The sequence below is a fragment of the Salmo salar genome, chromosome 22, assembly GCF_965601325.2.
Source record: "Salmo salar chromosome 22, fSalSal1, whole genome shotgun sequence".
NCBI classification, from domain to species: Eukaryota; Metazoa; Chordata; class Actinopteri; order Salmoniformes; family Salmonidae; genus Salmo; species Salmo salar.
Genome location: NC_138312.1, coordinates 23,809,340 through 23,824,388, shown reverse-complemented (window position 1 = coordinate 23,824,388; position 15,049 = coordinate 23,809,340). Strand labels below are relative to the sequence as shown.

Here is a 15,049-nt window from a genome sequence, read left to right as displayed (position 1 = left end):
AAATATGATCACCCAAGGACATGTATGAAAAATAAGTGGAAGGTCATTATCATAATATCAAACACATTTGTCATCCCCCATGCAAGCAGTAGGCATTAAATATAGTTATATGCGACCGTCCTTGCCATCTCTTGAGCACACAACCATACTTCTGTAGTGTTGCACCTTTATGAACCATTCTACACACCTATTCAGAACCAAATCTGATTCCAGAGAGAATAGAAAAGGCAAATGGAGAAAAGCTCCAAGACACCCTATCAGGAAATATCTACTTTCTAGAGGCTCCATGTATTCATCTCTGGACATTTGGAGAATGCTGCACTACAGTGCACAGGAAGAGAGGCTGCAAAGACTGAAAGAAAAAGGTTTGAAATATTTCTCCATTAAAACTCAGCTGCCTCATAGAACACAACTAGAACAAGGAGAGAGAGGGGAAAGAAAGAAAGCAGTGGCCTCGGGAGTGTCATTGTCGCACCCAGACTGAGCCCTGTGTGGAATCCACTCACAGCAGGTTAGATGTGCTCCCCAGTGGCTCCAGGCATTACTATTAAACTGATTAATCATTGCTCTTCATGTTACACCGATGACCCCACTGACCCCACAACTCTTTAAACAATGACTCACAAATCAAATTCTATTTGTCAAAAAAGCAAAATACAACGGTGTAGACTTTACCGTGAAATGCTTACTTATGAGCCCTTTCCAATGACGCAGAGTACAAAAATTATAATACAAAGAAAAATAGTAACACAAGATTAATAAAATACACAGGAATTAAGCGATATACAGGGAGTACCAGTACCAAATCAATGTGCAGAGGTATTAGGTATTTGAGGTAGATACTCTATATATACAAGTATGTGGACACCCCTTCAAATTAGTGGATTCAGCTATTTCAGCCACACCCGTTGCTGACAGGTGTATAAAATTGAGCATCTTGAAAGGCTGCCTCACCCCTTGGTATGGAAAATGCACTGCTCTCAACCGCAAAGTGCTACAGAGGGTGGTGCGGACAGCCCAGTACACCACACGGGCCGCATTCTCTGCCATCCAGGACCTCTATATCAAGCGGTGCCACGTTGAAAGTCACTGAGCTCTTCAGTATGGGCCATTCTACTGCCATTGTTTGTCTATGGAGATTGCAAGACTGTGTGCTGGATTTTATACACCTGTCAGCAATGGGTGTGGCTAAAATAGCCAAATCCACTAATTTGAAGGGTTGTCCACATTTGTTTGTATATATAGTGTATTTGGTGGTCAGCTTGAAACATGTTGGGATTACAGACTGGGACAAGGATAGATTGAAAATATCTGTGAAGACACTTGCCAGCTGGTCTGCACAAGCTTTGAGAATGTGCCCTGGTTTTCCGTCTGGCCCGGCAGCCTTGTGAGTGTTAACCTGTTTAAAAGTTTTACTCACAGCCACAGAGAGCAAGATCACGCAGTCATCTGGAACAACAGGGGCTTTCACGCAAGACTCTGTGTTGTATTTCTCGAAGCGAGCATAAAAGGCATTTAGTGTAGTTTGGGAGTTCTGCATCACTGGGCCACTCATGGCTGGGTTTCCCTTTGTAAACCGTTATCGTCTGCAAGCCCTTCCACATACGACGAGCGTCAGAGCTGGTGTAATAGGATTCCACTTCCTCCTATATTGTCATTTTGCATGGTTGATTCCTCTTCGGAGGTCGTAGCGGGCTTTCTTGTATGCATCCATGCCGGGTCCCGTTCCTTTTAAGCATTAAATCTATCCTTTAGGCTAACGCGAATATTTCCTGGTTTTTGCTTTGGATACATTCGTATAGTCAATGTGGGGACGACGTCATCTATGCACTTAATGATGAAGCCAATGACTGATGTGGTAAACGCCTCAATGCTATCAGATGAATCCCGGGAACATATCCCAGTCTGTGCTAACAAAACAGTCTTATAGCCTCCTGTCTGCTTCGTCGGACCACTGCTATTGTCAGCGCCTCACTGAGACCGTTCAGGGGTTACTGTCTGTTAGCAAAGAAGTTGGTCTGATGTTCCAACAACATCTACAGTAGGCAATTTCATATTCTAGACACACAGTAAACACAGAGAATTGATCAATCTCACACCAACATCAGGGGGACATTTTGACAAAGTGTTTTATAACGGTGGAGAGGACAAGACAAAAATCGAATAACATTTCAGGATTCTTTTGATAACCTACTCTGTCTCTGCGACGGTGCGTGTGGTTACTGGAACGATAATGTATTCCATGTTTCTATGAAATGTAATAGTGAGGCAATCAAAAACAAATCTGTGTGCAAAACAAAAGGCACAGCATATCTTAGGCTTGTCTCAGAGAATCTATAAAACAGCTGGCAGGCATGCATTACGCATGTAAACAAATCAGACACACTGTTAAACTATTCTGAAAAGGGAGGAATGAAGAATTTGGTCTGGAGCTTCTGTCTAGCAATAACCAGAGCCATTGTGTGATAAGGCATATCTTAACAAGCGGCTTCCTGGAATACTGAACATAGTTTCCACTCTTCTCGAAGGCAGAGAGCCACAGTAACTATGTCTTACTTTGCCTTTCGCCGTCATAACAGACGCAGCAAATTACTTTCTGGCCATAAGAAAATGTTTCCATTTGAATGCAAAACATGGGCAGTGACCTTGCACTTAGAGCACAGTGAATTAGTTTATATAATGAAGACAAACTGGAGAGGGTGGGGGAAATCAGAGGAAGGGAGCGATAGAAAAAAGGACGGCAATTAGGGAACCGTTGTCAAATAAGAGTGGAAGGAAGTCAATGTTCAGGTCCATAGTAGTAAAAGACTGACAGTTATTCATTGGTTAAGCAGCTGAAATGGCTATTATGATAAAGAAAAATAAAGGAAACCATTATAACATAAGACCCTCTACAACTTCAACCATCTTTTAGTTGATGCTGGAGTAATATACTGTACTGTATACACTGGACCAAATCAGTATTCTAAAAAACAGTATATGATCTCACAATATGAAACCACTACAGAGCGAGAATAATCTGAGAACCAATTATAGAATCCTTAGATTTGAATCAATTAAACTTGCCTTTCCACATACCATTACAGCGACTATAGGGATTTGTTTTACATACAGAACGAGGATAAATCAGCTTGCTACTACTGAGTATGTATGTTCTCCCCCCAAAAATTCTGCATTCATTCCTTTTTCGAATGTTTTATTTATCTATATTTTTATCACATCTCTATTTCAGATAAATGGTGTGGTTTACAGATCTTCTGAATATTGCACAGTATTACATTTTATTACTGACTGGAGGCTGCTGAGGGGAGGACGGCTTACAATAATGGCCGGAATGGAGCAAATGGAATGGCATCAAACAGATGGAAACAATGTGTTTGATGTATTTGATACTATTCCACCTCTTCCGCTCCAGCCATTACCACAAGCCGTCCTCCCAAATTAAGGTACCACCAACCTCCTGTGGATTCCATTTTTAAATTGACTTTTTATTAACGTAAAAAAAGAGAGATTTAATACAAGGTCAATAAATACAGCATCACCGTTAACTGTGTGGGTAACACTAAAATTATAGACAACCATTTACATGGAGTACATTCAGCATCTGAATCAATTGTATGCTAATGTTATGTTGTTGTATGCTGTGTTGAAAGCATGGAAATAGTAACACCTGAGATGTTCCATCCTCACTAATTATTTCAGGTCGGCTTCACACCAATGCAAATGTTGAGTGAATTGGGCTCTCCTGTTTTATCGATTTTCATAACAGGAGCTTAACACCTGAGGATAACCCCAAACCTAACCTGCATTACATCAAAGTCATTGGTTACACCACACATGAAGCCACCTATCTCTTAAAACGGTCACAATCAAGAGTGTGAGCTGTCAGCCATTTACCTGTGGCCATTGACACTGGTCCCTGCAGCCATAGAGATATACCAGCGCTGTTACTAAGGACAGATGGATGTGTCCATCACGTTGGACAAGCCAAATTGCCATGGAATTAAACCTGTGTTACACAGAGTGGTGTAAATTGTCCATTACAGATACATGTCTGTGTCAGTTGACTGAAGGGAAACAATGGATTTCTCGCTGTGTAAAAAAGCCAGACACTCTTAAAGCACCAGACACTCTTAAAGGGATCAATAGAAAGGTCATAAACTGCAGGTAGAATCCTTAGTTGCTATATAAATTAATTATACATACCCATTGATTCTTAGAGAATTTAACTTAGAAATACTGTTAAACTGTCATACCCCATCAAAATCCAAAATATACAGTAACGTTTAACCTAAATGTAAACAAACATGGTTAAACTATAATTATAATTTTGATATCATCGATGGCCAGTCCTTGCATCCGTAGGTCTGTATGAATTTGAGAGTGATTTATTTCTCCAGGCCAATCCCTCAGCTTTTTACTAAAACAGAGGGGTGACGCTTTGTTATTTTTTCAACTAAGGATTTTAGTTTTAAAGGAAAGCCACTGGTTTTGTTCATTTTCAGCTGCATATATGATTGATTATTTCATTTTTTTAAATTATCACTCTTTTTTTGTAATATCATGATTGCTTTCGAACATGCTCAATTTCAATGTCTGCATAGAAAACAAAAGGCTAAACTTTTATGATTTATGTAACCTAAGAAAAACAGTCTCTAACAGGGAATCGCAAATTGACTGACTTCCTTATGCATGCATTGTAAAATAAACACATCAGGAAACAACTCAGACAGACAGACAGAGACTCGTTGGAGCATACATCCTGCAATCGAGGGGGCAAACACTGAGTCATGGGGAAAGGATGCTCATGGTGTGCCTACTGGCACTTCAACCATCAAAGACATGTCTTTATATAGCTCTGCCCCTCTATCTTACAAGCAACCCTTTTTGGAAATGTCAAAAGACAAGGCAATCAACATATGTTTTATGGTGACAGCTCTTCAGGTACTGTAGCTCCAGAAATGAGTCATTCTGTTCTAAGTCAAAATCATTATTTTTAGCCCTTCACTGATTACAGTTTTCATTTGATCAAAACCCATGAATAAGAAAAAATATTTCAGCAACATCCCACTCATTCACTTGGGTGTAAGTTTATTAACGTTTATTACAGTAGGTCAATATGTTATTCAATTTGCAGACTCGCCCATTAAAAGTCATTAAAGAAACTTGAAAATGACAAATTTAGCAATTTCTGCAGAATTTTCATGTAAAACCTAACTGGAATGATAACCATGTCATTCCCAGACACTTCAAACACCTCAGATATAATTTTCAGACCAACAATACAATTATTCTGTGTTCACTCCATAGTTGGACGGAAAAGCTCTGAGAGAAAATACAGCACATTCGTAAATTATTCAGTCTTCTTGACTTTTTCCACATTTTGTTATGTTACGGCCTTATTCTAAAATGGAATAAATACATTTTTTCCCTCATCAATTTACACACAATACCCCATAACGACAAAGCAAAAAACAGTTTTTTAGAAATGTTTGCAAATATATTAAATATAAAAAACAGAAAATACCTTATTTGCATAAGTACTCAGACCCTTTGCTATGAGACTCAAGATTGAGCTCAGGTGCATCCTGATTCCATTGATCATCCTTGTGATGTTTCTACAACTTGATTGGAGTCCACCTGTGGTAAATTCAATTGGACATTTATTTGGAAAGGCACACACGTGTCTGTATAAGGTCCCACAGTTGACAGTGCATGTCAAAGCAAAAACCAAGCCATGAGATCGAAGGAATTGTCCGTAGAGCTACGAGACAGGATTGTGTCAAGACACAGATCTGGGGAAGGGTATCAAAAACGTTCTGCAGCATTGAAGGTCCCCAAGAACACAGTGGCCTACATCATTATTCAATGGAAGAAGTTTGGAACCACCAAGACGCTTTCTAGAGCTGGCTGCATGGCCAAACTGAGCAATCCGGGGAGAAGGGCCTTGGTCAGGGAGGTGACCAGGAACCCAGTGGTCACTCTGACAGAGCTCCAAAGTTCCTCTGTGGAGATGTGAGAACCTTCCAGAAGGACAACCATCTCTGCAGCACTCCACCAATCAGGCCTTTACGGTAGAGTGGCCAGATGGAAGCCACTACTTTGGAATGTCAATGCCAATGCCATGTCAATGGCTGTGCGAAGTTCCTGGATATTGGTGGGAACTGGAACACTCTGCCGTACGTGTCGATCCAGAGCATCCCAAACATGGTCAATGGTGAGTATAAGAACTGGGAAATTTTCAGCTTCCAGGAATTCTGTATAGATCCTTGCGACATAAGGCTGTGTATTATCATGCTGAAACATGAGGTGATGGCAGGGGATGAATGGCATGTCAATGTGCCTCAGGATCTCATTACGGTATCTCTGTGCATTCAAATTGCCATTGATAAAATGCAATTGTGTTCGTTGTCCGTAGCTTATGTCTGCCCATATCATAACCCCACTGCCACCATGGGACACTGTTCACAACGTTGACATCAGCAAACCACTCGCACACACGTCGCCATATACGTGATCTGTGGTTGTAAGGCCGATTGGAGGAAGTGCCAAATTCTCTAAAGCGACGTTGGACGCGGCATGATAAATAAATGAACATTCAATTCTCTGGTGGACATTCCTGGAGTCAACATGCCAATTGCACACTCCCTCAAAACTTGAGACATACGTGGCATTGTTTTGTGTGCCAAAACTGCACATTTTACAGTGCTCTGTTATTGTCCCCAGCACAGGGTGCAACTGTGTAATGATCATACTTTTTAATCAGCTTGTCACACCTGTCAGATGGATGGATTATCTTGGCAAAGGAGAAATGCTCACTAACATGGATGTAAAGAAATTTGTGCACAATATTTGAGAGAAATACGCTTTTTGTGTGTATGTAAAATTTCTGGGATCTTTTATTTCAACTCATGAAACATGGGACCAAGACTTTACATGTTGCATTTATATTTTTGTTCAGTGCTGGTTTGTAACAAACAGCTTTGAAGGATATTGGGACTTGGAGTGTTGGCTTCAGTAAGTCCTGTGCAACACCGCTGTACTCAGAGGGCAAACTCTGCTTAAAATATCGGCGCCCCAAGTCCCATTCAAATTAATTTGTCCTTCTCCCAAACTATTAGACTTTTCTGGTGGTAGCACATTTAAAACGTTCTCATTCATTGACTGACTTAAGGCCCTTTCTCACCAAGTCCATTATTTTCAGCCAAATAATTCGGACGAATAAATAAATCTTGTTTATGACTCCATTCACACCAATTGCGAAATATCATCCTGCTGCAATTATATATTCGGAACAGGTTACATTTTTGCGTCTTTTTTCGCATGCGAAAATAAGCTGTTGACCAATAGAAATTGTTATCTGGGACACTGACAGGCCACGCACGGCCACTTAGAGGCCTGTGGGTTTGTTGTGTGAATGGATGAATTAATTTCTCTCTGCTTTTTATTTTACGTTTGCAATGAATCAGCGCAGCATTGCATCAATTTAGCCAACACATCACACCAGAGCTTCACATCGCTCTCACCATTATAACTTCACCGCAAGTTCATTGCCAACACTGTAGCCTATTTTATAGCCATTCAGCAAGCAAGAGGATCGATCTATGCTTCTCTCCTCGAATAGGCCTAGGCCTATTAGTTAAGTAAGTTTCAAACTATATTGCTATTCACTGCCTATCTAGGCTACTCGTTCAAGAGCTAGAGAGACGAACAAGAGATAGGCCAGTGCAGTTGCCAGCGGAGATGCGTGAATTGTGCAAGAAGGGAACAATGAAGAATACAGAGAGATGTGTAATATATTAATGCATCATTCTTATTATTTAGATCCAAGATGGCGTAGCAGTCAGGCGTCTTTTGTCTACGTCTTGTCGTGTCCCGTGTATATATCTTTTTATATATTTTTTTCTTCACATATATTTTTTTATATTTTTCTTAACCCCAACTTCAAAATACTCTCCTGCAACCCGCCTCACCCAATGTGGTATGTATCTGCTATTTTCTTTACTTTAGAACCGGAACCCCCAACAGCAGCTAGCCATCTAACTAGCTACTAGCTAGTAGTCAGCTAGCCACTGCTAGAGGTCATCAGCTAACCTTTAGCCCGGACAACTCCTGCCAGTCTGGACAACGCGATTCAACCCAGAGCTTATCGGACATCTTTTTCTCCAGATCCCCGGATCTTCACCTGGATCATCGCAGCTAGCTAGCTGCTATCCGATTGGCTTCTCCTGGCAAAAATCTCTGTCCCGAAGCAAGCACCAATTAGCCTGGAGCTAGCCTGTGCTAAGCCCATCTCCCAGCTAGCTGAAGAGGTCCATCAGCCACTCCTTGGGCTACAATACCTATTTTGCCAATTGGCCTGGACCCCTTTTATTGCCGATACGGAGCCCCGCCGATCCATCACAACTGGACTACCGAAGTAATCCGCCCGAGGGGGTTTTCAACAGGCTCCTCCATCGCGATGTCCCCTGAATGCCCATCTGCTAGCCGCGGCCTGCTAGCTGTCTAGAGCATACCGGAATGTTCGCTGAAGAGGTCCATCAGCCAATTTTTTGGGCTACTATACCTATTTTGCCAATTGGCCTGGACCCTTTTTTTACACGGACACCTGCTGATCAATCACGACTGGTCTGCAGACGTAACAGCACGAAGGGGCTACAACAGACTTATTCCGTTGCGACGTCCCTCTAAGGCCCTTCTGATAGCCTGCTAGCCCCAACCCGTTAGCTGTCTGAATCGCCGTGTCTCCAGCCCTCCCAGCAACTCACTGGACGAAATGATCACTCGGCTACGCATGCCTCTCCCTAATGTCAATATGCCTTGTCCATTGCTGTTTTGGTTAGTGATTATTGTCTTATCTCACTATAGAGCCTCCAGCCCTGCTCAATATGCCTCAGCTAACCCTCTTGTCCCACCTCCTACACATGTGGTGACCACACCTGGTTTAATTGATATCTCTAGAGACAAAACCTCTCTCATTGTCACTCAATGCCTAGGTTTATCTCCACTGTACGCACATCCTACCATACCTTTGTCTGTACATTATTCATTGAATCTATTCTACCGCGCCTAGAAACCTGCTCCTTTTACTCTCTGTTCCGAAAGCACTAGACAACCAGTTCTGATAGCCTTTAGCCGTACCCTCATCCTACTCCTCCTCTGCTCCTGTGGTGATGTAGAGGTTAATCCAGGCCCTGCAGTGCCTAGCTCCACTCCCATTCCCCAGGCGCTCTCATTTGTTGACTTCTGTAACAGTAAAAGCCTTGGTTTCATGCATGTTAACATTAGAAGCCTCCTCCTTAAGTTTGTTTTATTCACTGCTTTAGCACACTCTGCCAACTTGGATGTCCTAGTTGTGTCTGAATCCTGGCTTAGGAAGGCCACCAAAAACCCTGAAATGTCCATCCTTAACTATAACATTTTCTGACAAGATAGAACTGCCAAAGTGGGCGGAGTTGCAATCTATTGCAGAGATAGTACAACAGAACTCTGCAGGCTATCTAGGTCTGTGCCCAAACAAATGTGCTTCTACTTTTAAAGATCCACCTTTCAGAAACAAGTCTCTCACCATTGCCACTTGCTATAGACCACCTTCTGCGCCCAGATGTGCCCTGGACACCATATGTGAATTGATTGCCCCCAATCTATCTTCAGAGCTCGTGCTGTTAGGTGACCTAAACTGGGACATGCTTAACACCCCGGCCATCCTACAATCTAAGGTGATGCCCTCAATCTCAAACAAATGATCAATGAACCTACCAGGTACAACCCCAAATCTGTAAACACAGGCAACCTCATAGATATCATCCTAACCAACCTGCCCTCCAAATTCACCTCTGCTGTCTTCAACCAGGATCTCAGCACGATCACTGCCTCATCGCCTGCGTCTGTAATGGGTCTGCGGTCAAACGACCACCCCTCATCACTGTCAAACGCTCCCAAAAAACACTTCAGCGAGTAGGCCTTTCTAATCGACCTGGAAGGATATTGACCTCATTCCGTCAGTAGAAGATGCCTGGTTATTCTTTAAAAGTGCTTTCCTCACAATCTTAAAGAAACATACCCCATTTAAAAAAATGAACCAGGAACAGATATAGCCCTTGGACCTGACTGCCCTTGACCAGCACAAAAACGTCCTGTGGCGTACTGCATTAGAATCAAATAGCCCAGCGATATGCAACTTTTCAGGGAAGTTAGGAACCAATATACACAGTCAGTTAGGAAAGCAAAGGCTAGCTTTTTAAAACAGAAATTTGCATCCTGTAGCACAAACTCCAAAAAGTTCTGGGACACTGTAAAGTCCATGGAGAATAAGAGCACTTCCTCCCAGCTGCCCACTGCACTGAGGCTAGGAAACACTGTCACCACCGATAAATCCATGATAATTGAGAATTTCAATAAGCATTTTTCTACGCCTGGCCATGTTTTCCACTTGGCAACCCCTACCCTGGTCAACAACCCTGCACCCCCCACAGCAACTTGCCGAAGCCTCCCCCATTTCTCCTTCACCCAAATCCAGATAGCTGATGTTCTGAAATAGCTGCAAAATCTGGACCCCTACAAATCAGCCGGGCTAGACAATCTGGACCCTCTCTTTCTAAAATTATTAGCCGAAATTGTTGCAACCCCTATTACTAGCCTTTTCAACTTCTCTTTCGTATCGTCTGAGATCCCCAAAGATTGGAAAGCTGCCGCAGTCATCCCCCTCTTCAAAGGGGGAGACAATCTAGACTCAAACTGCTACGGCTGCAGCATCAGGGGGAACGAATGCTACTTCTGATTGTGATTATTGTTCCAATTTCCCTTTCCCTAAGTTTAGCATTGTAAAACAATAGGGAATAAAACGATCAATTAGATTAAACTGCAAGTGCTTCTTCAAGACTCCTGAATATACACCACAGAGTGTAGATTCTGAGATTGTTGAGTAGGTCGCAATGTTTTATGGTTAATCTTGAGTTCACTCTAATTTTCATTTTACATAGAAGAATTAACACAGGCATGTTCCAGAATATAGAAAGAGGGATACATGGGTTCCAGCTCAAGTGTTTTTAAAGACAAACCTGGGAAATTTCAAGGCAATGGAATCTTAGTTTATATCTTTGCTTATTTAGCAGACTTATTTCAGGAAAATGTTGGGCTGATACCAATGAGGGATGCTCAGATGGCTCCTAAAGTATTGGCATATCTGCCAACAGATCATCTGGATGACGTTAACTTACTTAATTGCATAGAAAACTACTGGAGGGAGGGAGCGTTGTAGTTTTCCAAGGAACTTCATGACAACGTCTTAATATGGTAACAAGAGCAACGATGACAACATCACCAATGACAACAGTCTGTCCCTGAAATACACGGCCTCATACGTACATCATCAAGTGGAATTTACATAAACAAACCAAAAACTGAACTAGGCCAACAGACTATCAGCATTGGCCAGCGGCAAAATTGAGCTGTCAGTAGGCTCCCACTCTTTCAGCAGAAAATAATGGAATTTTTCTGTTTTATTCCTGTGAAGTGTAGAGGCCCATTAATTACATCCAGAAGGTCAGTCTAGAAGGAAACAATAAGCAAATAGCTTTAGGACCCTGGACTACATAGCACCCAAGCAGCTGTCAGTTTCTCTTCACAGAGAGGAGGGGACAATGTAAGCCTATCCACCCATAAGCAACAGGGGAATACTATGTTGATGTTAAGGCTTGGAGACACTGACAGTCTTACATTTTTCTCTCAATATAAAATATCTCAATCCATGAATTTCTGGAGAGTGCAGTGTTTTTTTAACCTTAGTTAACAGACCTTCCTTGTTGTTGCAAATGGTTTGCACAAGCAATCAAAAACCCATACTGAATCAACTGCTAATTTGTTTTTCCAATTTCTGCTGAGACATAAGGCTGACGAAGCAAACTAACTGTGGATAGAGAGAGAGATAAAATCGTCTGCCTGCTTGCCCCCGCTCCACAGCAGGCAGCACTGAGTCTAACTCTCATTGCTGAGATGGAAAAAATATCTCTGGCAATGATACAAACAGACAAGGGTCAGAGTCTCATTCACCAGGCTTATAGCTTGCACCCAAAGATAATTAGTCATAGTATACTGTAGATAAAACATCTAGATATGACTAACAGGTATTAGTACACTGAGCAACCCCCGGAAAAAAATGACTTTGACACTGTTGACCTAAAGCCAACTGGTTTTTAAATCAGCTTTTGTAACTGGAAATTAAGCCTTTATCCCTTTTCTGGATTGGGCCTTCAAGGATATATTTGGAAATCAAATCATGTATTTATCAACTGTAGTTGCCATCATAGTAAGGTAATAGGTATTCATGATCAACTAGAGGCCATGGACAGTACTATTACAGGTGCATAATAAGGAGCTGTGTGACACCTGCTATATGGACTTTATTTTACAGCGGGCCATACGTCTAAATGTTATTATTACAGTCTTATAACGTTAACTACCTGGTAACATGCCTACATAACAATATATCAACTGTTCTGTTTCACTGGGACTCATAGAGCAGAGTCGTGATATACAACTTGATATACCAGGTAGTAAGAAACTGTGTAGGCTGCTACATCATAAATAAAGGAGTTGCCACTCCTTACTGCGCTCTCGACAGGCTACTAGAGCGCAACAATGTATTGTGCTATGTACATCAGCGGAGCGTGTTATGGTCAGTGAAATAAACACGTGAGGGTTGTTTCGGCAGATCGTTCGCTAATTTAGGTATAGCCTAACATAGAAGACAAATTAGATGGTTGAACGTTGCGCTTTATGAGACTTGATAATCAGTGAAAGGAAATAAAAACTACAACCATATGGACACTATAAAATGCAACACGCCGACTCTTAAAAAACAAAAACAATATCTTACCTTTTGGTGGAGCCCGTACGGCTGAATCCACTGGATGAATCGGTTCTTGTATGCTTGGCGCGCGACTAACCGCAATACAGGTGAACTCGTTGAAGGAAGGCTGCTTGCATTACTCAAAAAAAAAAACAGTTAATCGATGTTTCTTCACGTCTCAAGCGTTTGGGTAGCTCTCAATGTTTAATTTGGCCAATTCTCCCTATTCAGAAAGCCTGAGCAGAGCAGTTGTGATGTTCGACAAATCCGCTCTCGACGTATCAGCGCAGATCTGGTACAGTGTAACCTAACGTAGCAAGTGAAATAAACAGTTTTTCCTTGAGATCTTATAAAATATGCTGTCACTGTCACGTGCTCAATCCCCACAGACCCCTCAATACCCAATGTTCGATACACGCCAAATAGTAAGGTAGCAAAAAAAAGCCATCCCTACAATGGAAGAATAAAGACTTTCATATTTTATTATCGCCAATTAAAAATGAATTGTCCAATCTCATTGACCAGCACTCACTTCTGTGGAAGGGAAGATGTGTTTGTAGGCTTAGCCTTTTAATATTTTCTCACTGTTGAAAAAAATATCTATATTGATTGATTGATTGATTGATTGATTGATTGATTAGTCATGTTTATGTTAACATACAGGCTACGTGCTGATAATCGTTATTCTCCTTGATAGAATACCAGCAGTAGATTGTTATCTTCCCTTTAGAAGAAGGCTGCTCAAATTCTATACGTTCCCCCCCCCCCCCCCCCCCCCCCCCCCCCCCCCCCCCCCCCAAATACTTATAGACCTAGAAAAACAGCATTGGCCAGCAGTTTGACACACCCATTGGCCCAGGGGGAAACTGGCTCTCTTCTGATCTGACTACTTGACAGGACATGTACAGGGTGATATACAGATGAAAACTTTTATTCAGTCCTCCCACCCTCTGCTCTGTTAAATATATCTCTGTTCTTTTACATCCCTCTCCTTTAACACCTGAAAGACAGAGTGAGTCTGACTCAAAATGTATTTTAAACTGAAATATCTCTGCCATTTTCAAAGTCATGACCCCTCCGTCTGTGACTTTTCTTAAATAAGTCTCATCCATCTTCATTTCTCCCACTCTCCCTGTCAATCAAAGATAATAACAGTAAATGTACTTCCCTGGCTGTATCACAACGTATCCCAGACAGGGTAACTTGTTTTAGTCATGGACCATGTCAGTACAAGAATCATGCAACAAGTGAATAACAGTCCAGTATCCATTCTTAAAATACACCAAAAATATTACTCCCTGTTGAACTGCATGTTTGATCAGTTTTTACTGATGATAATCTTGATTTTAATCTTGGACTTGTTTCATATGATAGTGTCACACTTAAAAGCACAAATGTTCATAAAGTGTATACAGATGTAAGATCTTAAATTGAGCCAGTTTGCTATAGCAGGAACATAATCCTGCAGCAACAGGAAATGTAAATTATTACATGAATGTCAAGTAATGTAAATTTTTGTAGGGGCTTATACATTTTTCGTAAGGGGAAATCAAGTCAGAAATTTCAGAGTGGAAATTTCAAACTTCGCCTTTTACAACCTCAATATACCCTACAAGTTTAAAATGTCCTGCGTTGCAGGAAAGTTTTCCTGCAACAGGGTGATCAAATTAAGATCCTACATCTGTATCATTTTATCTCATCCTCTGTTTAATCAGAGTATTTGATCTCTGCTTTTCATAGAGAGATGTGAAACTCGTCTGCTACCGGTGAACATACAAAACATACTGATATCCAAGTCCCATTTCCACAGCCACATTAGCTCTCTTGAAACTCCTCAAGACCTTTAATGTCACGTCGTGTGTGTAGGTGGCAGGGAAGTCAGGCGCAGGAGAAACAAACTTGGTGTAACTGGAGTAGTTTAATAAAGTAAAAACAAACTCCAAAGCCAAAGTACATAATAAAATAAACATGGGTACAATAACCCATCGCGCACCAATCCAACAACACGAGCACATAACAACAAACAATCTCTGACAAGGACATGAGGGGAAACAGAGGGTTAAATATACAACATGTAATGAATGGGATAGGAACCAGGTGTGTAGGAAGACAAGACAAAAGCAATGGAAAATGAAAAATGGATCAATGATGGCTAGAAGACCGGTGACGTCGACCACCGAGCACCACCCGAACAAGGAG

At 41.5% G+C, this 15,049-nt stretch overlaps 1 protein-coding gene across 1 annotated transcript in view; it reads right to left on the bottom strand.

Moving 5' to 3' along the window:
- Window positions 1-13,174, bottom strand: part of LOC106583006 (rap1 GTPase-activating protein 1) — a 158,460-nt gene extending 145,286 nt beyond the window's left edge. Inside the window, exon 1 of the mRNA XM_045705841.2 lies at window positions 12,878-13,174. The gene's annotated coding sequence lies outside the window, so the exon portion shown is untranslated. The remainder of the gene's footprint in view (window positions 1-12,877) is intronic.
- Between the last annotated feature and the right edge of the window lie 1,875 nt (window positions 13,175-15,049).